We start from the raw sequence: 22,209 nt of genomic DNA, 5'->3' as shown, positions 1-22,209 counted from the left end.
GTACAAACCTTCTCTTCATTAAGAGACAACTCGCAATTACGTAAAAAGTGTGATTTATGCCCTATAGGAAGCCCTCAGAGTCTACCTCCCTACCCCAGCGGCCCCCCCAACCCCAACTCCCTTCCCAACTAATAAGAATCCCCCTTCAACCCAAAGGGTCCAAAAGGAGATAGACAAAGGGGTAAACAACGAACCAAAGAGTACCAATATTCCCCAATTATGCCCCCTCCAAGCAGTGAGAGGAGAATTCAGCCCAGCCAGAGTACATGTACCTTTTTCCCTCTCAGACTTGAAGCAAATTAAAATAGACCTAGGTAAATTCTCTGATAACCCTGATGGCTATATTCATATTTTACAAGGGTTAAGACAGTCCTTTGATCCGACATGGAGAGATATAATGTTACTCCTAAATCAGACACTAACCCCAAATGAGAGAAGTGCCACCATAACTGCAGCCCTAGAGTTTGGCGATCTCTGGTATCTCAGTCAGGTCAATGATAGGATGACAACAGAGGAGAGAACAATTCCCCACAGGCCAGCAGGCAGTTCCCAGTGTAGACCTTAACTGGGACGCAAAATCAGAACATGAAGATTGGTGCCTCAGACATTTGCTAACTTGTGTGCTAGAAGGACTAAGGAAAACTAGGAAGAAGCCTATGAATTATTCAATGATGTCCACTATAACACAGGGAAAGGAAGAAAATCCTACTGCCTTTCTGGAGAGACTAAGGGAGGCACTGAGGAAGCATACCTCTCTGTCACCTGACTCTATTGAAGGCCAACTAATCCTAAAGGATAAGTTTATCACTCAGTCAGCTGCAGACATTAGAAAAAAACTTCAAAAGTCCGCCTTAGGCCCGGAGCAAAACTTAGAAACCCTATTGCACTTGGCAACCTTGGTTTTTATAATAGAGATCAGGAGGAGCAGGTGGAATGGGACAAACAGGATTAAAAAAAAAAAAGGCCACCGCTTTAGTCATGAGCCTCAGGCAAGCAGACTTTGGAGGCTCTGGAAAAGGGAAAAGCTGGGCAAATCGAATGCCTAATAGGGCTTGCTTCCCTACAAGGACACTTTAAAAAAGATTGTCTGAATAGAAATAATCCACCCCCTCGTCCGTGCCCCTAATGTCAAGAGAATCACTGGAAGGCCCAGTGTCCCAGGGGATGAAGGTCCTCTGAGTCAGAAGCCACTAACCAGATGATCCAGCAGCAGGACAGAGGGTGCCCTGGGCAAGCACCAGCCCATGCCATCACCCTCACAGAGCCCCAGGTATGCTTGACCATTGAGGGCCAGGAGGTTAACTGTCTCCTGGACACTGAACCAGCCTTCTCAGTCTTACTCTCCTGTGCCGGACAACTGTCCTCCAGATCTGTCACTATCCAAGGGGTCCTAGGACAGCCAGTCACTAGATACTTCTCCCAGCCACTAAGTTGTGACTGGGGAAACTTTATTCTTTTCACACGCTTTTCTAATTATGCCTGAAAGCCCCACTCCCTTGTTAGGGAGAGACATTCTAGCAAAAGCAGGGGCCATTATACACCTGAACATAGGAGAAGGAACACCCATTTGTTGTCCCCTGCTTGAGGAAGGAATTAATCCTGAAGTCTGGGCAACAGAAGGACAATGTGGACGAGCAAAGAATGCCCATCCTGTTCAAGTTAAATAATTCCACCTGTTTTCCCTACCAAAGGCAGTACCCCCTTAGACCTGAGGCCCAACAAGGACTCCAAAAGATTGTTAGGGACCTAAAAGCCCAAGGCCTAGTAAAACCATGCAATAGCTCCTGCAATACTCCAGTTTTAGAAGTACAGAAACCCAATGGACAGTGGAGGTTAGTGCAAGATCTCAGGATTATCAATGAGGCCATTGTCCCTCTATATCCAGCTCTACCTAACCCTTATACTCTGCTTTCCTAAATACCAAAGGAAGCAGAGTGGTTTACAGTCCTGGAGCTTAAGGATACCTTTTTCTGCATCCCTGTACATCCTGACTCTCAATTCTTGTTTGCCTTTGAAGATCCTCCGAACCTAATGTCTCAACTCATCTGGACTGTTTTACCCCAAGGTTTCAGGGATAGCCCCCATCTATTTGGCCAGGCATTAGCCCAAGACTTGAGCCAGTTCTCATACCTGGACACTCTTGTCCTTCGGTACATGGATGATTTACTTTTAGCTGCCCGTTCAAAAACCTTGTGTCATCAAGCCACCCAAGTGCTCTTAAATTTTCTTGCCACCTGTGGCTACAAGGTTTCGAAACCAAAGGCTCAGCTCTGCTCACAGCAGATTAAATACTTAGGGCTAAAATTATCCAAAGGCACCAGGGCCCTCAGTGAGGAACGTTTCCAGCCTATACTGGCTTATCCTCATCCCAAAACCCTAAAGCAACAAAGAGGGTTCCTTGGCATAACAGGCTTCTGCCGAATATGGATTCCCAGGCACGGTGAAATAGCCAGGCCATTGTATACACTAATTAAGGAAACTCAGACAGCCAATGCCCATTTAGTAAGATGGACACCTGAAGCAGAAGCGGCTTTCCAGGCCCTAACCCAAGCCCTAATGTTAAGCTTGCCAACGGGGCAAGACTTTTCTTTATATGTCACAGAAAAAACAGGAATAGCTCTAGGAGTCCTTACACAGGTCCGAGGGACCAGCTTGCAACCTGCGGCATACCTGAGTAAGGAAATTGATGTAGTGGCAAAGAGTTGGCCTCATTGTTTTTTGGGTAGTGGTGGCAGTAGCAATCTTAGTATCTGAAGCAGTTAAAATAATAACAGGAAAGAGATCTTACTGTGTGGACATCTCAGGATGTAAACGACATACTCACTGCTAAAGGAGACTTGTGGCTGTCAGACAACCATTTGCTTAAATATCAGGCTCTATTACTTGAATGGCCAGTGCTGCGACTGCGCACTTGTGCAACTCTTTTTTTTTTTTTGAGACAGAATCTAGCTCTGTCACCCAGGCTGGAGCGCAGTAGCGCGATCTTGGCTCACTGCAAGCTCTGCCTCCCAGGTTCACGCCATTCTCTTGCCTCAGCCTCCCAAGTAGTTGGGACTACACGCGGCCACCACCATGCCGGGCTAATTTTTTGTATTTTTAGTAGAGACGGGATTTCACCATGTTAGCCAGGATGGTCTTGATCTCCTGACCTTGTGATCTGCCTGCCTCGGCCTCCCAAAGTGCTGGGATTACAGGCATAAGCCACTGCACCTGGCCTGCACTTGTGCAACTCTTAACCCAGCCACATTTCTTCCAGACAATGAAGAAAAGACAGAACATAACTGTCAACAGGTGATTGCTCAAACCTATGCCACTCGAGGGGACCTTCTAGAGGTTCCCTTGACTGATCCTGACCTCAACTTGTATACTGATGGGAGTTGCTTTGTAGAAAAAGGACTTGGAAAAGCAGGGTATGCAGTGGTCAGTAATAATGGAATACTTGAAAGTAATCCTCTCACTCCAGGAACTAGCGCTCAGCTGGCAGAACTAATAGCCCTCACTCAGGCACTAGAATTAGAAGGAAAAAAGGTAAATATATATACAGACTTTGAGTATGCTTACCTAGTCTTCCATGCCCACGCAGCAATATGGAGAGAAAGGGAATTCCTAACTTCTGAGGGAACACCTATCAAACATCAGGAAGCCATTAGGAGATTATTATTGGCTGTACAGAAACCTAAAGAGGTGGCAGTCTTACACTGCTGGGGTCATCAGAAAGGAAAGGAAAGGGAAATAGAAGGGAACTGCCAAAAGAGCCACAAAGTGGGACCCTCCATTAGAAATGTTTATAGAAGGACCCCTAGTATGGGGTAATCCCCTCTGGGAAACCAAGCCTCAGTACTCAGCAGAAGAAATAGAATGGGGAACCTCACGAGGACATAGTTTCCTCCCCTCAGGATGGCTAGCCACCGAAGAAGGAAAAATACTTTTGCCTGCAGCTAACCAATGGAAATTACTTAAAACCCTTCACCAAACCTTTCACTTAGGCATTGATAGCACCCATCAGATGGCCAAATCATTATTTACTGGATCAGGCCTTTTCAAAACTGTCAAGCAGATAGTCAGGGCCTGTGAAGTGTGCCAAAGAAATAATCCCCTGCACTGCAGGCCATACATTTCAATCCCTGTATCTTTAACCTCCTTGTTAAGTTTGCTTCTTCCAGAATCAAAGCTGTAAAACTACAAATGGTTCTTCAATTGGAGCCCCAGATGCAGTCCATGACAAAGATACACTGCAGATCCCTGGACCAGCCTGGAGCCCATGCTCCAATGTTAATGACATCAAAGGCACCCCTCCCAAGGAAATCTCAACTGCATAACCCCTACTATGTCCCAATTCAGCAGGAAGCAATTAGAGCAGACGTCGGCCAACCTCCCCAACAGCACTTGGGTTTTCCTGTTGAGAGGGGGGACTGACAGACAGGACTAGCTGGATTTCCTAGGCTGACTAAGAATCCCTAAGCCTATCTGGGACGGTGACCGCTTCCACCTTTAAACATGGGCTTGCAACTTAGCTCGAGCCAGCAACGGCTACCCTCTTTGGGTCCCCTCCCTTGGTATGGGAGCTCTGTTTTCACTCTATTAAATCTTGTAACTGCCAAAAAAACAAAAAAAGAAAACGTCCAGATCCCTCAACTTTGTGTCTGGGAGTAGCCACTCAGTAACCCAGACACTGGACCACTTTCTCAGCCTCATCCTGGTGGGTCACCATGGCTACTGACCCCTTTTATCTAAGAGTGAGTTCTTCTCCCCCTGCCTGGGGCCACCGCCCAAGTGTAGCAGAGACAAATCTATCTTCTTGTCCTGGTAATTTAGTTTCCACCACCCAGAGCCTTGGGCCAAGGCCCAAGTTTTTCTTCACGTGTCCTTTTCCCTAGGGCATGTATGCAAATTAAACCATATGACTAGGAAGGGCCATAACCAAAAGTCTGCTAGATTGTCCCCACCCCTCATAATAAATTTACTATTATCAACGGTGTATCTTTCAGTCAAGTCAGTTCTTGGCATCGAGGTATCAGGGAAGATGATAGTCAACGTCACAGGAATGGGTGGAATTACTCAAGGGGAAGATGTGGAGTCAGAGGAGAACTAGGAAATAAAATAAAATTAAAAATTACTATTGTTGTCTGGGCGTGGTGCCTCACGCCTTAATCCCAGCACTTTGAGAGGCCAAGGCAAGTGGATCACAAGGTCAGAAGTTTGATACCAGCCTGGCCAACATGGTAAAACCCTGTCTCTACTAAAAATACAAAAATTAGCTGGGTGTGGTGGCGGGTGCCTGTAATCCCAGCTACTTGGGAGGCTGAGGCAGAAGAATCATTTGAACCCTGGGGGCGGAGGTTGCAGTGAGCTGAGATCGTGCCACTGCACTCCAACCTGGGTGACAGGGTGTGACTCTGTCTCAAAAAAAATTATTAGTGTTATTATCCTATCAGCTAACAATTATTGGTGCTTAATTGTGTGCTAGACAGTGGTCTAAGGGCTTTGTGTATATTAAATACTTTAATTCTGCTTATAATCTTATGAGCTAGGCATTGATATTATCAGCAGCATCTCCATCTTACAGATGAGGAAACCGAGAAAAGCTGTCCGGAGCATACATTTAATAAGTGGTAGAGGTGGGACCTCAATTCAGGCAGTTCTGGCTCCACCGTCCTCACTCTAAACCTCCATGCTATACCTGTTTCTGGAGCAAGCGCTTAGGCAGGCATCAGCCAGGTGGAGTTTGAAAGGCACCAGACTGGGCATCCAGGATTTACCCGTCAGATTTTTTGTCACGAGAAATAGATCTTTTCCCTTCCCTTCTCTCCTCTCCTCTCCTCTCCTCTCTTCTTCTCTTCTCTTTTCCTTTGCTTTGGAGTTTCACTCTGTCGCCCAGGCTGGAGTGCAGTGGTGCAATCTAGGCTCACTGCAACCTTCACCTCCCAGGTTCCAGCAATTCTCCTACCTCAGCCTCCCGAGTGGCTGGGGTTACAGGCATGCGCCACCACGCCTGGCCAATTTTTGTATTATTAGTAGTGACGAGATTTCACCATGTTGGCCAGGCTGGCTTCGAACTCCTGACTTCAAGTGATCTGCCCACCTCAGCCTCCCAAAGTGCTGGGATTACAGGCGTGAGCCACCGTGCCTGGCCGACTTCTTTCTTTAAGAAGGAAAGGAATTTATTAAGAGGCCATGAGTCTAGTCATCAATTATCAGCAGCTGCTAAATCCATGAGGAGAAATGTTGACAAGTCTCAACCCCTGATCAATCGTAGCAACACAAAAAGAGGGACATCTGATGTTGAATGCTTCACTACGATGGATTCTTACCAAAATAACGAACCTGAATTTGATCATGCCTCTGACACAACTACCAGTTTCCAGGAAATACAGAGGACAGAGGAGATGTTAAATAAAACCATAATACAGCAATCAGCCAAAACCAGAATGTTTGAAGTTCTCTAGGAGAAATGACCCTAATCAAAATGAAAACCCTGACATGAAACAACCAACCATAGAAATACATGTTGGAGACAATTAGGGAAAACTGAACATGGATAGTAAATGATATTAAAGAATTATCGCTAATGGTGTTGGGTGAAAATATTAACACAGTTGTGTGTGTGGGTTAAGTCTGTATCTGTTACAGATATATACTGAAGTATTTATGAATGAAATGATGGGTTGTCTGGAAGTTGCTTTAAAATAAATTATGACTGGGTTTGGTGGCTCACACCTGTAATCCCAGCACTTTGGGAGGCCAAGACGGGCGGATCGCTTGAGCCCAGGAGTTCGAAACCAGCCTGAGCAATGTGGTGAAGCCCCATCTCTACAAAAAATATAAAAATTAGCTGGGCATGGTGGTGTGTTCCTGTAATCCCAGCTACTTGAGAGGCTGAGGCAGGAGAATCACTTGAGCCTGGGAGGCGGAGGTTGCAGTGAGCTGAGATCACGCCACTGCACTCTAGCCTGGGCAACAGAGTGAGAACTTGTCTCAAATAAAATAAAATAAAACAAAAATGTAGATATTCCACTCTTAAAGGAGGGGAGCACAACTCCCCACTCTTTAGGTGTGTGCTGTGCATAGTGATGTCCTTCCAAAGAGTCATATGGAAAGCAGGGAAAAAAGAGGAACTTTACAGTGGAGAAAGCTAACAAACACTACTTCATCCAGGGGATCAAGGTCAACATCAACAGCAATTAATCATGATTGAGAGTATGTACCTTGAATACGATGATCTTCCTTCCAAAAACTCATCACTCCCGTTTAATCTTGAGGAAAAATAAAGTCCAGTAGAGGGCATCCCACAATATACCTGAGCAATACACCTCAAAACTGTCAAGGTCATTAAAAACAAGGGAAGTCTGTGAAACTGTCACAGCCAAGAGGAGCCTATGGTGACATACAGACTAAGCGCAATATGGGATCCTGGATGGAATCTTGGAAGAGCAAAGGGGCATTAGATAAAAGCTAAGGAAATCTGAATAAAGCATAGACTTTTGTTGATAATAATTAATAATAACAATAAATGTATTGCTATTGGTTCATTACCTGTAACACATGTACCCTACCGATGCAAGATGTTAATGATAGGGGCAGTTATGTGTGGGGTGGGAGATATGGTATATGGGAAATTTTGGTTCAGTCTGCTCCATTTTTTGTAAAACTGCTCTGAAAAAATGAAGTCTATTAATTAAAATTATTTTGAGAAAAAAAGTGTGTAGAGAAGCATAGAGGGAAGACGAACAATAATGGTGGATAATGATTGTTGAAACTCTGTGGTGGCCACCTGAGGGTAACTGTCTTTGTACTCTTCTATCTTGGTGCATGTTTGAAAGTTTCCAGACCGAAAGGTAGAATTCTTAAAGATATCAAGAGCTTCATGTGTCCTCTAGGTGGGCTGGGGCATCATTATCCTAGAGCTACACAGCAGGAACATCATCCATGTCAAGCTCCACGACTGGTCACCTCCAGAATGGTGCTGAACCCAGGACACCGTGGTCTGCACCACCAATGCCATCTGCATTGCCTCCATCCCTGGGCCCTCGACCTCACCATAACTGCCCCTTGGCCACAGAGAACACCCTTGCCCTCTCTTTCCTCATGTCATCAGCTCCTGAGTCTAAACTGGGACAGGTACTTCCAGTTGGATGAACCTTGGTCACATACCTCAGGAAGGCTGGGATGGTGAGTTTCTGGCCGTACCAACTTCTGTAGTGGGAGGTGGGCTTGGCCTTCAACCAGGAGTCATTGTGAGGGGAGTTCCCCAAATGTAGAGGGGAGTTCCCCAAATGTAGAGGGGAAAAGATCTGCTTCTGGGACCCACACTCTATCTTCACAGCCTCACCACCCTGCACTGTCATAGCCCAAGTGCTTATTGACCTCCACCACGGAGCTGCAGGCTGTGAGGGCAGCCACTGGGCCTGCCATGTCCTCACCATATCCTCCCAGGCTGACACCATGCCTGGCTCCTGGGAGGCCACCAAAAATGAATGAAGGAGAGGATCCAGCCGTGGAAATGATCTTGCCTCTTAGGGAGAAAGTGATGAAATCCTGGAGTTTCTGGAAGCCAGTGTTCTAGCCCTGACTCTGTACCTAACTGGCTGTGTGTCTTGAGGCAAGTCACTCTCCCTCTCTAAGCCTCCCTTCCCTCCTCTGCAATGAGGGAGGTGGACAAGCGATCTTTAACTTGCCCATTCCTCCACCTCAGCAAGATCACTGCCCCATGGAGAGTCTAGTCTAGTGGTGCTGCTGCCTGGAAGGTCGGCTCATGGCTGGCCTCAACTCCCAGTGCAGACCCTGTCCTCTGCCGCGGAGAGAGGAGGCAGGTGCCAGCCACGGACTGGCTCTGTGACCTTCAGAAGGGTCCCAAGGGACCTGAGGCCTCTCTCCAACCCTTGGTTTCCTCGCCTGTAGACTGGGGTTTGGTTACCCATCTCTGAGGTCGTTCCTTGCTCTGGGATTCTCTCGGTCATTACTGAGCCACCTGAGGAGGCCTCAGTCACAGATGTCCTGGCTCAAGGACATCACCTGGAGAGAAAGCCTGGGAGGGAGGTCGTGGTGCTGTTTGCTCAGGACCTGGGCTCTGTCTGCTCTGTGGGAGCACAGGGGAACTAGGGCGGGTGACACACGCTGTCTCTCCAGAAGGAGGGAGACTCTGAGAGAGGAAGGAATCCCAGAACATAAATCAAATGAGGTGTAAAATTGTTCCGAGCCACGCTTCGTGAAACTGCTGCAACATGTCATTAATGGCGGCCCAGAGCTGGGGACACACGGGCAGGCACCTGGCAGGCGTGCGGGTGGCAATTAGCTCAGGAGTGATGGTGGGTGGCCTTCCCACTGAGGGGTGCTGTTGTCCCATCCTGGCCCTCATGACCCCTTCCAGGTGTGGAGGACCTGTGAAGGGGGCGGAGGGGCAGGTGCCTAAGGCCTGCTTAGTGTCACAGCGCACCACCTTATGCAGAGCACTGAGTCTCCCCACAGACATCTTGGAGTTGGAAGGGCACTGAGGTCTCCCTGCCTACAGTCCAAGCTACGAACAGGGTGAGGCCCCAAGAAGGGCAGTTGCAAACCATTGGCTTCCCCAGAAATGTCCATGGCTAAAGAGCCCTGCTCTCCACCTCAGCACCGTGAGGAGGCTCGTCCAGGTGATTCGGAACTATTCGGTGCATCCCAGACCTGGATTTCTAAGATGTAGAGCTCCTTTTCTTCATTCTTTTGCCAAGTGAGGACCTTAAAAACAAAACAAAACTCCCTGCAATCTATAATCAGCATTATGCAGTTCTCTTAACAGCAAAAAATTATAAGTATAATTAATTCCCTAAAATTCATGATATCATCACAACTTCCCTCATTTCATGGTGAATTGGCAAACTCTATTTCCACCCACAGAGGTCAGTGGTTTGACCAGTGGCCTTGGTAGACCAATGAGTATCAGGTCATTGCTGTGCAAAAAACACTCACTGCTGAGGGTCCTTCTGTAGGGGCTTCTAGAAAGAGGGGTGCGTTAAGACTGCAGCTGTCCTCACCTTCCACTCTGCCTTTCAGCTTTCCCTGCAACTCTAACAAAACTCACTTGGAGACCCTCCATCTAAACTGTCTAACTGCTGGCAAACTGTATTTCCAGATTTGTAGGATTCTGAGCCAGGTGTTAAAGAGCCCATTTTAGAGGAGGGGTGTTCAGGCCCTGGGGCTGCCTTCTCTGTGTGGTAAGCATAGCTGTGTCAGCAAGAGGCAGCCTTTTTATTATATAGCTTTTGCAGACTGAGTTCCCCCAAAGCAGACACTGAGGTGACGTTTGGGGTGCAAGATGTATATGAGGGATGAGTACACAGGAGTTCATTATACATGAGGAAGAGGGGGGAAGGAGGATGGGCAGATGGACAAGCTGAACCTCAAGGCAGGCCTGGCGAAGCCTCAGCGAGTGCCCATCAGAATGTCCCATGGTGGACCTAAATGGGTGGACCTAAATGGCTGAGTTTTTATCCCCGGCCTTGCTCAGTCCCCAGCTGTGGACTGCCCCAGGGAAGGCATGACCTCAGGCAAGGTGGGTCTCTGTAGCTCAGGCAGACCCTGAAAGAGCTGACAGCTGGGGCCATCTGCGCCCACTGACCACACTGCCGGCAGCATCCTGGAGGGGGATGGGCCGTCATTCTCTGTGTTCAGCAGAACAGACTGTGTATTTGACACTCTTCAGCTTTCAAAGCCCATTCACATCTCTGGATTCTCATAACTACTTTGGCAGTCAGAGCAGAAGGACTTACCCCCGCTTTCAAGATGGGGAAACTGAGGCCACATAGCGAGCGAGACAGTGCCTGAGCAGGGACTCTAACACAAGTCTTCAGAGTCCTCATCTAGTGCCTCCATGACCAAGGACAAAGGCTCAATGATAGTTATAATTATTATCATAAATGCTAACAATACATATTATTGATTCCACCATTAGGTGAACATGCAATATCATCAACTGTGCATATGAGTTCATTTAAACTTCTCAACCATGCCATCAGCTGACTTCTAGTATGATCCCATTTTGTGGCCAAGTAAGCTAAGACTCAGAGAGGTAAAGACTCTTGTCCAAGGTCACACAGCTAGTAAAGCAGGGTCATAGACTCAGGTCTGTCTGGCTCCAGAGCCTGTAGGACCCATGTGCTTCAATGTCATGGTGATCTAAGCTCACAAGGTCCCCAAGGGACTCTGAGAAGTGTCAGACTAGTGCTGCAGGTGCAGGCAGGGTGGATGAAAGAGTCCAAAAGACAGACGTCACTTCCTCAGGGAGGCAGCCCTCTGGACCGGGTGTTGGAGCAGCTTCTCGTCTGGGTCATGTAGACTGGCAAGTCCCTCCCACTCAGGGACTCTGGGAAAAATGAGGGTCCGACCTATGTGCATTTCAAAGGACCTTCTCTAGAATTTCTAACTGTCTGGATTTCTAACTGGACTCACATCTGCAGCCACCGTGGCATTGTAGAGCAGCTACTGCGGGAAGCCCTTTGGGCGTCCTGGCCCCGCTCCACTCCTCGGTTCCCTGCCCCCAGTAGGTTGGCTCGGACTATCTGGATTATATTTTGTCCAGGATAGCAAGTTGGTCTCTGCCCTGTGCCATTCCTCCCTCCTTCCTCACACCTGTTGTCTACAAAGCACCATCAGTCCTTGTTCTCCTAAGCGGAAGTGGCAGCGAGCACAGCCTCCCCCAGCCCTTCCTCCAAGCCCTGGTGAGCCCTTTGGCCTGAGGAGGTGTGGCAGAGGCTCCGGAGAGACAAAGCCAGGCAGGAGGAGGAGTTGGCAAGGAGGAAGTGGGGAGTGAGATCTGTGAGAGGGGAGGGGACGGAGAACAGGGACTGTCGGGGCTCCACATTCCTCAGGGAACCTCCTCCAAGAAATTTCATGCTCCAGCAAGAACTCGTAAAATCAAAGATGTGCTTCCATATGCAATAACTTACCCAGAACAAGTGATGAAAGCTTCTCTCCCATTAATCACTGGGTGAGAGGTGAATTGATTTACAGCGTGTGGCCCGTGCAGCACCCCACAGGGTTATGTATGGCTTGAATATGGACGTGACATCATATGCACTTCAGCTCGGCATTCAAGGCCCTCCCCAGGCAGAGCCAAGCTTAGCTGTAACTCCCTGACCTTCCAAAGCCACTTCCCTCTTCCTACTCATATCTCATCCCACTGCAACCCAGCTTTGAATAAATACATTACTGAAGTGTGCTGGTGTAAAACCAGAGCCAGTGGCTGCTTCTAGCCAGTCACAGAAGCAGCTCAATCTGCTTCTAACCAGTCCAAGCCAGTTCCAACGTCAATCATCTCAGGACGTAAACTGGTTCTAACATGATATGACTGGATCACACCAATTTGGACCTTTTAAAACAAATTCTGACTGGTTCTAAGGGGTTCTGGCTAAATCTAACTGGATCAAACCGGTTCTGTTCAGATCAAAGCAATGCTGACTGGTTTTAATGAGTCCAGCCCAGTTCCGACTCAGCCCACTCCTTTCTTGGCCTCCTTTGACCTTGCTGACTGTTCATGAAGAAAAAGATGGGTTATGTGTTTGGTTTGGGGGATCCCTCTAGAGAGGGATCCCGTTATTTTTTTATTGTTATTTATTTATTTTTGAGAGAGAGTCTTGCTCTGTCACCCAGGCTGGAGTGCAGTGGCATGATCTTGGCTTACTGCAACCTCCGCATCCCAGGTTCAAGTGATTCTCCCGCTTCAGCCTCCCGAGTAGCTGGGATTACAGATGTGTGCCACCATGCCCAGCTAATTTTTGTAATTTTAGTAGAGATGGGGTTTCACTATATTGGTCAGGCTGGTCTTGAACTCCTGACCTTGTGATTCGCCCACCTTGGCCTCCCAAAGTGCTGGCATTACAGGCGTGAGCCACTGCGCCCGTCCAGGAACCCGTTATTTTATTCCAAATTCATACTCACAGTTTACTAAGTACCATTGTACGCACTGGTTCATTTGACCCCTACAGGTGTCTGAGGCAGGGGTTTGTCTCCTTTATCCACTGTACCTGGGGGGCTGTGAGGTGGGCTCTGGAATCTCACTCTCCATGTGCCAGCTATGTGGCTTGGGTTTCCCTCCTCTGAGCCTCAGTTTCCTCCTCTGTAAAATGGGAGTAATAATAGTGTCTATTTCATTGGTCATGGTAAAGATTGGGGGAGCTAACTGAGGCCAAAGCACTAAGAACACTGTTGCAACCCACAGCAAGTACACAATATGTGTTAGGTCTTTTTTTTTTTTTTTGGTGAAACATATGCCCAGGAAACTACTTATATTCAGAATTTACAATGAACTCTTACAACTCAGTAACAAGAAGACAAACCATCTAATCAAAAAGTGGGGGAAAGAGATAAGCTTTCCTATTGTCAGTGTTACTGTACAATCATTGTGATGATTGTTGTCACCATGCCAGTGGGAAACTGTAAGGGCTGGTCCTGGCTTTCAGTCTCATTTGAACCCTAACCTCACCTAAACCATACCCTCCTGGCTTCTGACTGGGAACTGGGGGGTGTTCATAGAAAGTTAAATAGAGAATTGATTACCACTGTACTCTCCACTGTCACCTGCCAGGGGCTGTCCTGGGGTGGGTTTCCAATACTACTCCTGGGAATTTGTCACTTCTGAATTGCTTTCTGACAACCAGCAGAGGTTTCCTCTTGACTGAGAGCTTTCTATGGGTGAGTAAATTCCCCTGGGACAAAGAAAATGGAGCAAGCTTTCCAATGACATCTGGCGGGCCAGCAGAGCCAAAGACCCTCTGTGGTGAATGGGCAGGGAGGGGGCTCTTCTTGGGCTGAGAAGAGGGAAGGAGGACTGTACAGGGAAGGAGGACTGCTGAAGTGGGGACTTCTTTAGGGGCTCACAGAAGTTCTGGGGATCTGGGTCTCTGGGCTTCTTATCCTGCTCCGAAGAAGGGAGGGAACAGTGGTGGTGGCTGAGCTGTGGGGAGGGCAGTTTGGAAGACATCTTGCCCCAAGAGGGATGCCAACTTCCTGAGGTGAGGACTGGGCTCTTCTCTCTGACTCTGTCTGTCAAAAACAAATCACACACACACACACACACACACACACCACTCAACACTCAAAAACTAACAATCGACATCCATCACCATTTGTTGAAGGTCTGTTGTGCTCCCAGCGCTTTCTGCCTTGTGTCGTCTATTGTCACAGCCCTATGGAAGAGGCGCTACGATCAGGTCCCTTTCCAGAGGAAGAGACCAGCTCAGAGACTAGAGGGCTGGATGGAGCCCATGCATGTCTGCCTTGCAGTTTTCGCCATTCTTTTCACCTTGCTCCTCCTGTCCCTGCTCTGTCCCCAACCCAGGACCAAGGAGGTGCCACCTGTCTTGACTGCTTCTGCCACTGTTCCCTCACTCACTCACCTCCACCTGACCATAGGCTCCTGGAGGCTGGTCGTAGCCCCTACAGCCTGCCTGGCCCAGGGAGGCGTGTGGTGGGTGCTCCTAGACGTGGTCTGGTTGGCAAAGGACAGAATGACCACGACACCCTAGTGCAGCCACTGAAGATGGTGGCGGGGTAGGGCAAGACAAGTCGAGCTGAGAAACTGTCTGAATTCTCAGGTGAGAAGGGAGCTCAGGGCCCACATCCACTGCCGCGTGTAGTTGCCTGGCCCCTACTGCTCGCACACTACCTCTGTCGGGGAGCTCGCTACCTTCACTGCGAGCAGCTGGGCCACTGCCACTGCCTCGTGACACATGCTGCAGTCTCAGTCACAGGGACCCTGGCCTCCCCTCCAGGGAGAAGGGACCGGGAGGCAGGGAACTGGACTTATTAAGTGTCCTTTCCATTCCAGACACTGGACCCAGTGATGGTGGGATCTGCTCACTGATTCCCACCACAACCCCATGAGGTAAACATAAGTGCTCTCACTGGCTCCACTTTTTAAAAGATTTTTGAAAATGTTTAATTGGGATAAAATACATGTAACCGAAAATTTATCTTCATAACCATTTCTTTTTTTTTTTTTTGAGACAAAGTCTCGCTCTTTTGCCCAACCTGGAGTGCAATGATGCGATTTCAGCTCACTACAACCTCCACCTCTCCGGTTCAAGCGATTCTCCTGCCTCAGCCTCCCGAGTAGCTGGGATTACAGGTGCATACCACCACGCCTGGCTAATTTTTTGTATTTTTAGTAGAGACGGGGTTTCACTATGTTGGCCAGGATGGTCTCGATCTCCTGACCTCGTGATCCACCCACCTCGGCCTGCAAAGTGCTGGGATTACAGGCGTGAGCCACCGTGCCCAGCCCCTCATAACCATTTCTAAGTGTACAGTTCAGTAGAAAGAGCATTCACATTGCTGTGCAACCATCACCACCCTCCATCTGCAGAACTTTCCGTCATCGCAAACTGAAACTCAGGGCCCACTAAACACCAACTCCCCATCCTCTCCTCCGCCAGCCCCTAGTAACTATTCTACTTTCTGTCTCTATGAATTTACTACTCTGGGAACCTCAGGTGGGTAGAATCCTACAGTGTTTGTCTTCTTGTGATTATTAGCTCCATTTTAAAGGAAGGAGGCTGGGCGCGGTGGCTCATGCCTGTAATCCCAGCACTTTGGGAGGCCAAAGCGGGCGGATCACGAGGTCAGGAGTTCAAGATCAGCCTGGCCAACATGGTGAAACCCCGTCTCTACTAAAACTACAAAAAATTAGCCAGGCGTGGTGGCAGGTGCCTGTAATTCCAGCTACTCAGGAGGCTGAGGCAGGAAAATCGCTTGAACCTGGGAGGGCGGAAGTTGCAGTGAGCAGAGATGGCGCCACTGCACTCCAGCCTGGGTGACAGTGTGAGACTGTCTCAAAAATAAAATAAATAAATAAATAAATAAATAAATAAAGATAAAATATAAAGAAAGGAAGGAAGGAAATGGGGCCTGGTGCAGTGGCTTATGCCTGTAATCCCAGCACTTTGGGAGGCTGAAGTGGGTGGATCGTTTCAGCTCAGGATTTTGAGACCAGCCTGGACAACACAGTGAGACCCCATATCTACAAAAAATACAAAATTTAGACAGGTGTGGTGGTGCACACCTGTAGTCCCAGCTACTTGGGAGGCTGAGGTGGGAGGATTGCTTGAGCCCAGCAGGTCGAGTCTGCAATGAGCCGTGACTGTGCCACTGCACTCCAGCCTGGGTGATAGAGCCAAACCCTGTCTCAAAAAATAAAAGTAAAAAATAAAGGAAGGAAATGGAGGCTCAGAAAGACTAAGCCCCTTGCCCACAGTCACCAGCTGGTTAGTGACAGCTAGGATTTAACCCAGGGCTGCCACACAGCCCTTCTGAGTTAGCTGGCATCTTCATGGGTCCTCCCTACTCCAGGTGAAATAGCCTGAGGCCCACTGGTGTCACAGGTGTGAGAGCAAGTATGAGGGGAAGCCCAGACACCTGGCTTTGGCCCTAGAAATAAGTCAAGGAGGCTCCAGTTTTTATGATCACTCCTTTGAATTCGGCATGAAGGTATTCAGCCAGGAGGGGCAGCAGAGGATGCCAAAATCTTTTTCTCCTGCTCTCTGAGGGCCAGCTGGCTTTTCCAGGCCATTTACCCTGGAAGGCAGGGCAAGGGTTAGACAATTTCCCAGAAAGGACACCGTGAGACATCCTCCAGAGCCTCTGCCTCATGCCTGGTGCTCACTGCTCATTGTGCACGACAGATCTTTCTGGGTGCCCAATGTGTCAGCATGTCTAGGCCCAGGGGAGTCAGGGAGGCTCAGAAACAGACCTTAGCCCAAAAGACCTTATGGAACTAGGTGACAGCAGTGTCACTTGAACATAAGTGACCACAGGGAGGTGGGACTGGCCGAATACTCTACCAGAGGCTCAGTGAAAGGGCTAAGGAAGTCCACGGGCACAGGCCATTTCCAGGTGGGGTGGTCAGGGAAGCCTTGCTGGAGGAGGTGGCACTGAGCTGGGAGGACCTACGAGGGGTTGAGGAGAGGGAGTGGAAGTACAGCCCCGATAGTAGGAACAGCCTGAGCAGAGGCACTAAGGCCTGTGAGTGTCTGTCACTTTTGTTCCTATGGTTAAGGCAGGGTCTGGGTCCTCACTCTCTCCAGCAAGTTCTCTGTAAGAGTGCATGGTTAGTGACGGTTCCTGGAGAGGAGGAAAACGTGGGCTTTCTAGAGAGAAGAAAGGAGCTGTGTTCCCTCATTGGCCTCAGTCTTTCTCTTCCCTCTCCTCATACCCCTCAGAAGTGCAGACATCACAAAGCCCATCTCCCTTCAGAACTAAAGCCACCCTTCTGATAGCTGCATCCCTCCCTAGGGAGAAAGAACTCCAGTGGCTGCCAAGAGCCCCTGCCAGATGCTCCTCCCCACCACCCTGGCATCTTGTGCATAGTAGGTCTCGGGAAATGCCTCCATCACGACTGCTATTGGAAAGGAAGGCAAATCTCCTGTTTGTTGCCCAGAGTGCTGGTTGTGAGTCACCTGGAGTTTCCTAGGTGAGTAAGTCAGAAAGTTGAGGAAGGGGCAGGAACAGGCATGTGGAAAGAGAAAAAAAATGCACTAATATTTTAGAGGAGGGAGTGGGCACCCCCTGTTGTGGAGAATTCATTGAAGTTGTCAAACAGGTGGTAGCATTGGCTAAGATGGCCTTTAAGATGGAGGAGGCTTTGAGAAGCAGACACGAGGAATGGTGGTGAGGGCAGGCCCCCCCAGGCACAGGGAACACGATAGGCAAAGGCCCAGGGGTGGGATGGGGATAGTGTGGGCCACACACAGGAACAAATGGATGTGCCCATTGGCTGAAAGCTGAGATGGGTAAAGAGGAGTCTTGGGATTGAGTTGCCAAGTTGGCATCTCCTTGGAGATGAGAAGGGCCAGAGCATGGCCACTCTGCAGTAGGACTCTCTTGGGAAAGGCATGGATAGCCTTTGGAAGTTTTTTTTTAATTATTATTTTACTTTAAATTCTGGGATACGTGTGCAGAACTTGCAGGTTTGTTATATAGGCATGCATATGCCGTGGTGGTTTGCTGCACCCATCAACCCGTCATCTAGGTTTTAAGCCCCTCATGCATTAGGTATTTGTCCTAATGCTTTACCTCCCCTTACCCCCCACCCCCTGACAGGCCCCAGTATGTGATGTTCCCCTCCCTGTGGAAGTTCTTGAGCAGGCAATGTTAAAAAGGGTAAACGGGCAACAGTTTCCACAATGGACTAGAGCCCAGAAAGGAGACCACCAAGGGATTCCATGCAAGAGGTAGCAAGATACTGAGCTACCACTGTGTGGAAAGAAGCAAAGAAGGATGAAACAAGACTTATCAACAGGCCATTCCACAGAAACACAGGACTTCTAGTCCATCTTCCTGTTTTTCCATTGGGAAGACCAGTAAGAATTGCCCAAGGTCACCGAGCTGATTATGTAGTTGACATCTACTACACCTAAGATAGCAATCCTTAATCGATTGGTAGTGGCTGCCTGAAGCGTTGTATTGAGTCGTTCTGAGGCCTCATCCCAGATGAACTGGAAAGAATGGCATGATTGATTAATGATGTCTGCCACTAGCAAAGGAATTGAGGAATGGCTTGAGCTCCACCTGTTTGTTGTCTCTGCCCCGTAAGCCTCTCTGTGCCCCAGGGTGAATATTTCTGTCTTCCCCACCTTATAAAATACTTGCAGAGATCAACAAGATCATGTGTACAAAAATGTTTGAAGACTATCAAGGCTGCCTAAGTAGGAGGGGTTGTTCTCATGATTATGCATGCCTGCGTTAGTCACCTTGATCCTGGTGCCAGAAAAAGCACGCAGCCCCCCAACATCTTCAACAGCTTTTACCCAACAAATGTCCCCAGTATATTGACTTGCTTGTTGACTAAGGAAGGTGTAGTCACAGGTGGCTGCACAGGGGCTGAGACTGGGGAGCAGATGGAGGCCTGACATGTTTATCAACTGCAGATTGAGGGCTCCGTGAGTCACCCAGCTCCTCGGCACATGGAATTGAGGGCAAGGCCACTTTCATGATCAGAAAGAGCCTGACACTGTGAGAAGTTGCAGCCAGTGAGCTGTTTCTGCTCCATATTTTTCAACTCCAGCCTCGGGCCATCATGGGCTTCACTCTGTCCCCTGAACACCATGGCATCAGGTTAGCCACAGGCAGGACTCCTATCTGTACCTGTGGGTCGTGTCTCCTCACCTGCTTCCAGAAGAGTGGATCCTGAGGTCTGCGGAAGTCCTTTCCAGTGGGCTCAGATCCACAGAGATTTTCTTTCCATGGGGATTTTTGTAGGCAGATGATTTGGGGAAGCAGAGACTAGATTCAGACTCACAGGACCCAGATCGTGACCCCAGCTCTGCCACCCACCGGTTGTGGGACCTTGAGCAAGTCACTTAACCTCTGTGCCTCTGTTTCCTTATCTCTGAAATGGGGATAAAATGATCTGCTCTGCTCAGCTCCGTGGGAAGGGTAAGATTTAATTCTCTGAAATAAACTTGCATTCTCAAAGAACTGCCATGTTTTAAAAGGCCTGCCATACCCATTTTCATATTTGAGTCTCACGGGGCTCCTGTGGGGTACACAGGGCAAGCGTGTGTATGATCCTCATTTTACAGGTGAGGAAATTGAGGCCCAGGGTCAAACTGCCAGTTAACGGTGAAGCTGGGGCTAATTTCAGGTGGCTGTGCTCAGCCTGTTGGGTGAGGGAGTGGTGGGGACACCCTGTCTGAGAGCTCCAGTCAGGTGTTAAAAAGCCAGAAAGGGGACTGCCACTCACCCAGGTCTCCGCCACTGCCCTTCTGCTGTGGGGATGGGGCAAGCCTGCAATCCCCATAGTCTCCCCTGTGCCATCACATACCCTCTCTTCCCGTCACACGCCTTTCCCCTGCCCATCAATTGACTGAGTGAGAGTCTCCCTTCCTCCGAGAGGCAGTTGCACAGTATCCATTGGTTGAGCCCAGCCCGGAGTTGGGAGCAGAATAAGTGTGTATTTATTTGTCCCTGAGGAGCCCCTGTCCACCCCCTCAGTGACCTTTGACTCTTGTGTCTGGATGTGGAACATCTGCCTGAGTCACATAGTCTCTGCCTCTCAGGTCTCCTGGAGCCACCAAAAAGATAAAATTTCTTGAATACCTGCATAGTGCCAGGCAGAGCCCTGTGCGGGTTCACGTAGGTCACCACTGACTCCTTGCAGCTCCACGAGGTGTGTCAGTGAAGGAAGCTAAGTTATGCTCCAGCAACCTCTCATTTCCATGGCCTCTACCAGGTTTGTCTCTCACTTATGACTTTTGAAGGCTGGCGGGGACTTCTGTTCCATGTCCTCTTTGTTCTTACTCTGCAACCCAGACTGGCAGAGCAGCTGCCATCAGAAACACGGCTGGTCCCCACGGCAGAGAAAAGGCTTGGAGGGTCTTGCGTCAGTGATTACATGAGCCATCCCAGAAATGACATACGTCATTTTTGCTCAGAAGCCATTGGCCAGAATGAGTCACGTGACCCCCGTGCAATCACTCAGGTGCTGAGAAACACCTGGAAACAGGAGCAGGGGAAGAACAGCACTAATTATTCCCATCTTACATTTGTGGGCATGGCAGTTGGAAGCCTGCCCATGGGCACACAAGGGAGTAGCCACACTGGGAGCTAATGCAGTCATGGTTGCCCAAAGCTCAGCCCATTTTTTGGCACCATCCTGACCCTGAAGAAGGCTGCCCAGGGCTCAGAAGCAGCCTGGGGATGGTTATAGGGTCTCCAGGGACAGGATGATGTCAGCAGGCCTTTGGGATGGATGTCCTGGCTAGGGCCACTTTAATTTGTGGCATGTTAAAGGAATGATTAAATGGCAAAGTGTTTCCAGGTGGTGTGGTCAGGGAAGACTTCCTGGAGGAGGTGGCACTGAGCTGGGAGGACCCTTCTTGGCCAAATCCTTTGTGGAAAGGACACCTCTGTTCAACAAAGAGGTACCAAGTTTCTCCCAGATGTCTAGCCAAAGCCTCACAGTCCAGCTGAGGAGCTGGGATGAATACAAATGGCAATCAAAAAGTCAGTCTGAAAGGCACCAAGAACACACATCGGGGAAAGAATACCCTCTTCAATAAATGGTGCTGGGAAAACTGGATAGCCATATGCACGAGAAGGAAACTAGATTCCTATCTCACCATATACAAAAATCAAATCAAAATGGATTTAAGACTTATATGTAAGACCCACAACTACAAAACTATTAGAATAAAACATAGAAGAAATGCTTTAGAACATTGGTCCAGGCAAAGATTGTATGAGTAAGATTTCAAAAGCACAGGCAACAGAAACAAAAATTGACAAGAGGGAATATATCAATCAAAAAAGCTTCTGTATAGCAAAGGAAAAAATCCACAGTGAAGAGACAACCTGTAGAATGGGAGAAAACATTTGCAAACTATTCATCCAGTAAGGGACTCATATACCAAATATACAAGGCACTCAAACAACACAACGGCAAAAAACAATCTGATTTTAAAATGATCAGAGAACCTGCATAGATATTTCTCAAAAGAAGATATGCAAATGGCCAAGAAGTATATGAAAATATGCTCAGCATCACTAATCCTTAGGGAAATGCAAATCAAAACCACAATGAGATATTACCTCACCAAGTTAGAACGGCTATCATGCTAACAAAAGACAAAAAATAATGAATACTGGCAAGGATGTGGAGAAAAGGGAACTCTCACACACTGTTGGTGGGAATATAAATTAGTAAAGCCACAATGGAGAACAGTATGGAGCTTCCTCAAAAACCTACAAATAGAACTACCATATGATCCAGCAATCTCACTAGTGGGCATTTATCCAAAGGAAAATAAATCACTATATTGAAGAGATAACTGCACCCTCATGTTTACTGGATTGAAGCACTTTTCGCAATAGCAAAGATATGGGATCAACCTAAATGTCCATAGACAGATAAATGGATAAATGTAGCACACACAATGGAATATATTGAACTACAAAAGAATAGAATCCTCTCTGTTGCAGCAACATGGATTAACCTGGAGGACATTACATTATGTGAAATAAGTCATGCATGGAAAAATAAATACTGCAAGTTCTCATTCATATGTGGGAGTTTAAAAATGAGCTGGTAGACGTCGAGAGTAGAATTGTGGTTACTAGGGGCTAGGAAGAGTAGAGGAGAGGTTGGTTAATGGATACAAAGTTACAACTACTAGAGAGGAATACCTTCTAAGGTTCTGTAGCACTGTAGGGTGAATACAGTTAACAATAATTTAGTGTATA

This window comes from Pongo abelii, chromosome 16 (assembly GCF_028885655.2).
Source record: "Pongo abelii isolate AG06213 chromosome 16, NHGRI_mPonAbe1-v2.0_pri, whole genome shotgun sequence".
Classification (NCBI taxonomy): Eukaryota; Metazoa; Chordata; class Mammalia; order Primates; family Hominidae; genus Pongo; species Pongo abelii.
This window is presented reverse-complemented; position numbering follows the sequence as displayed.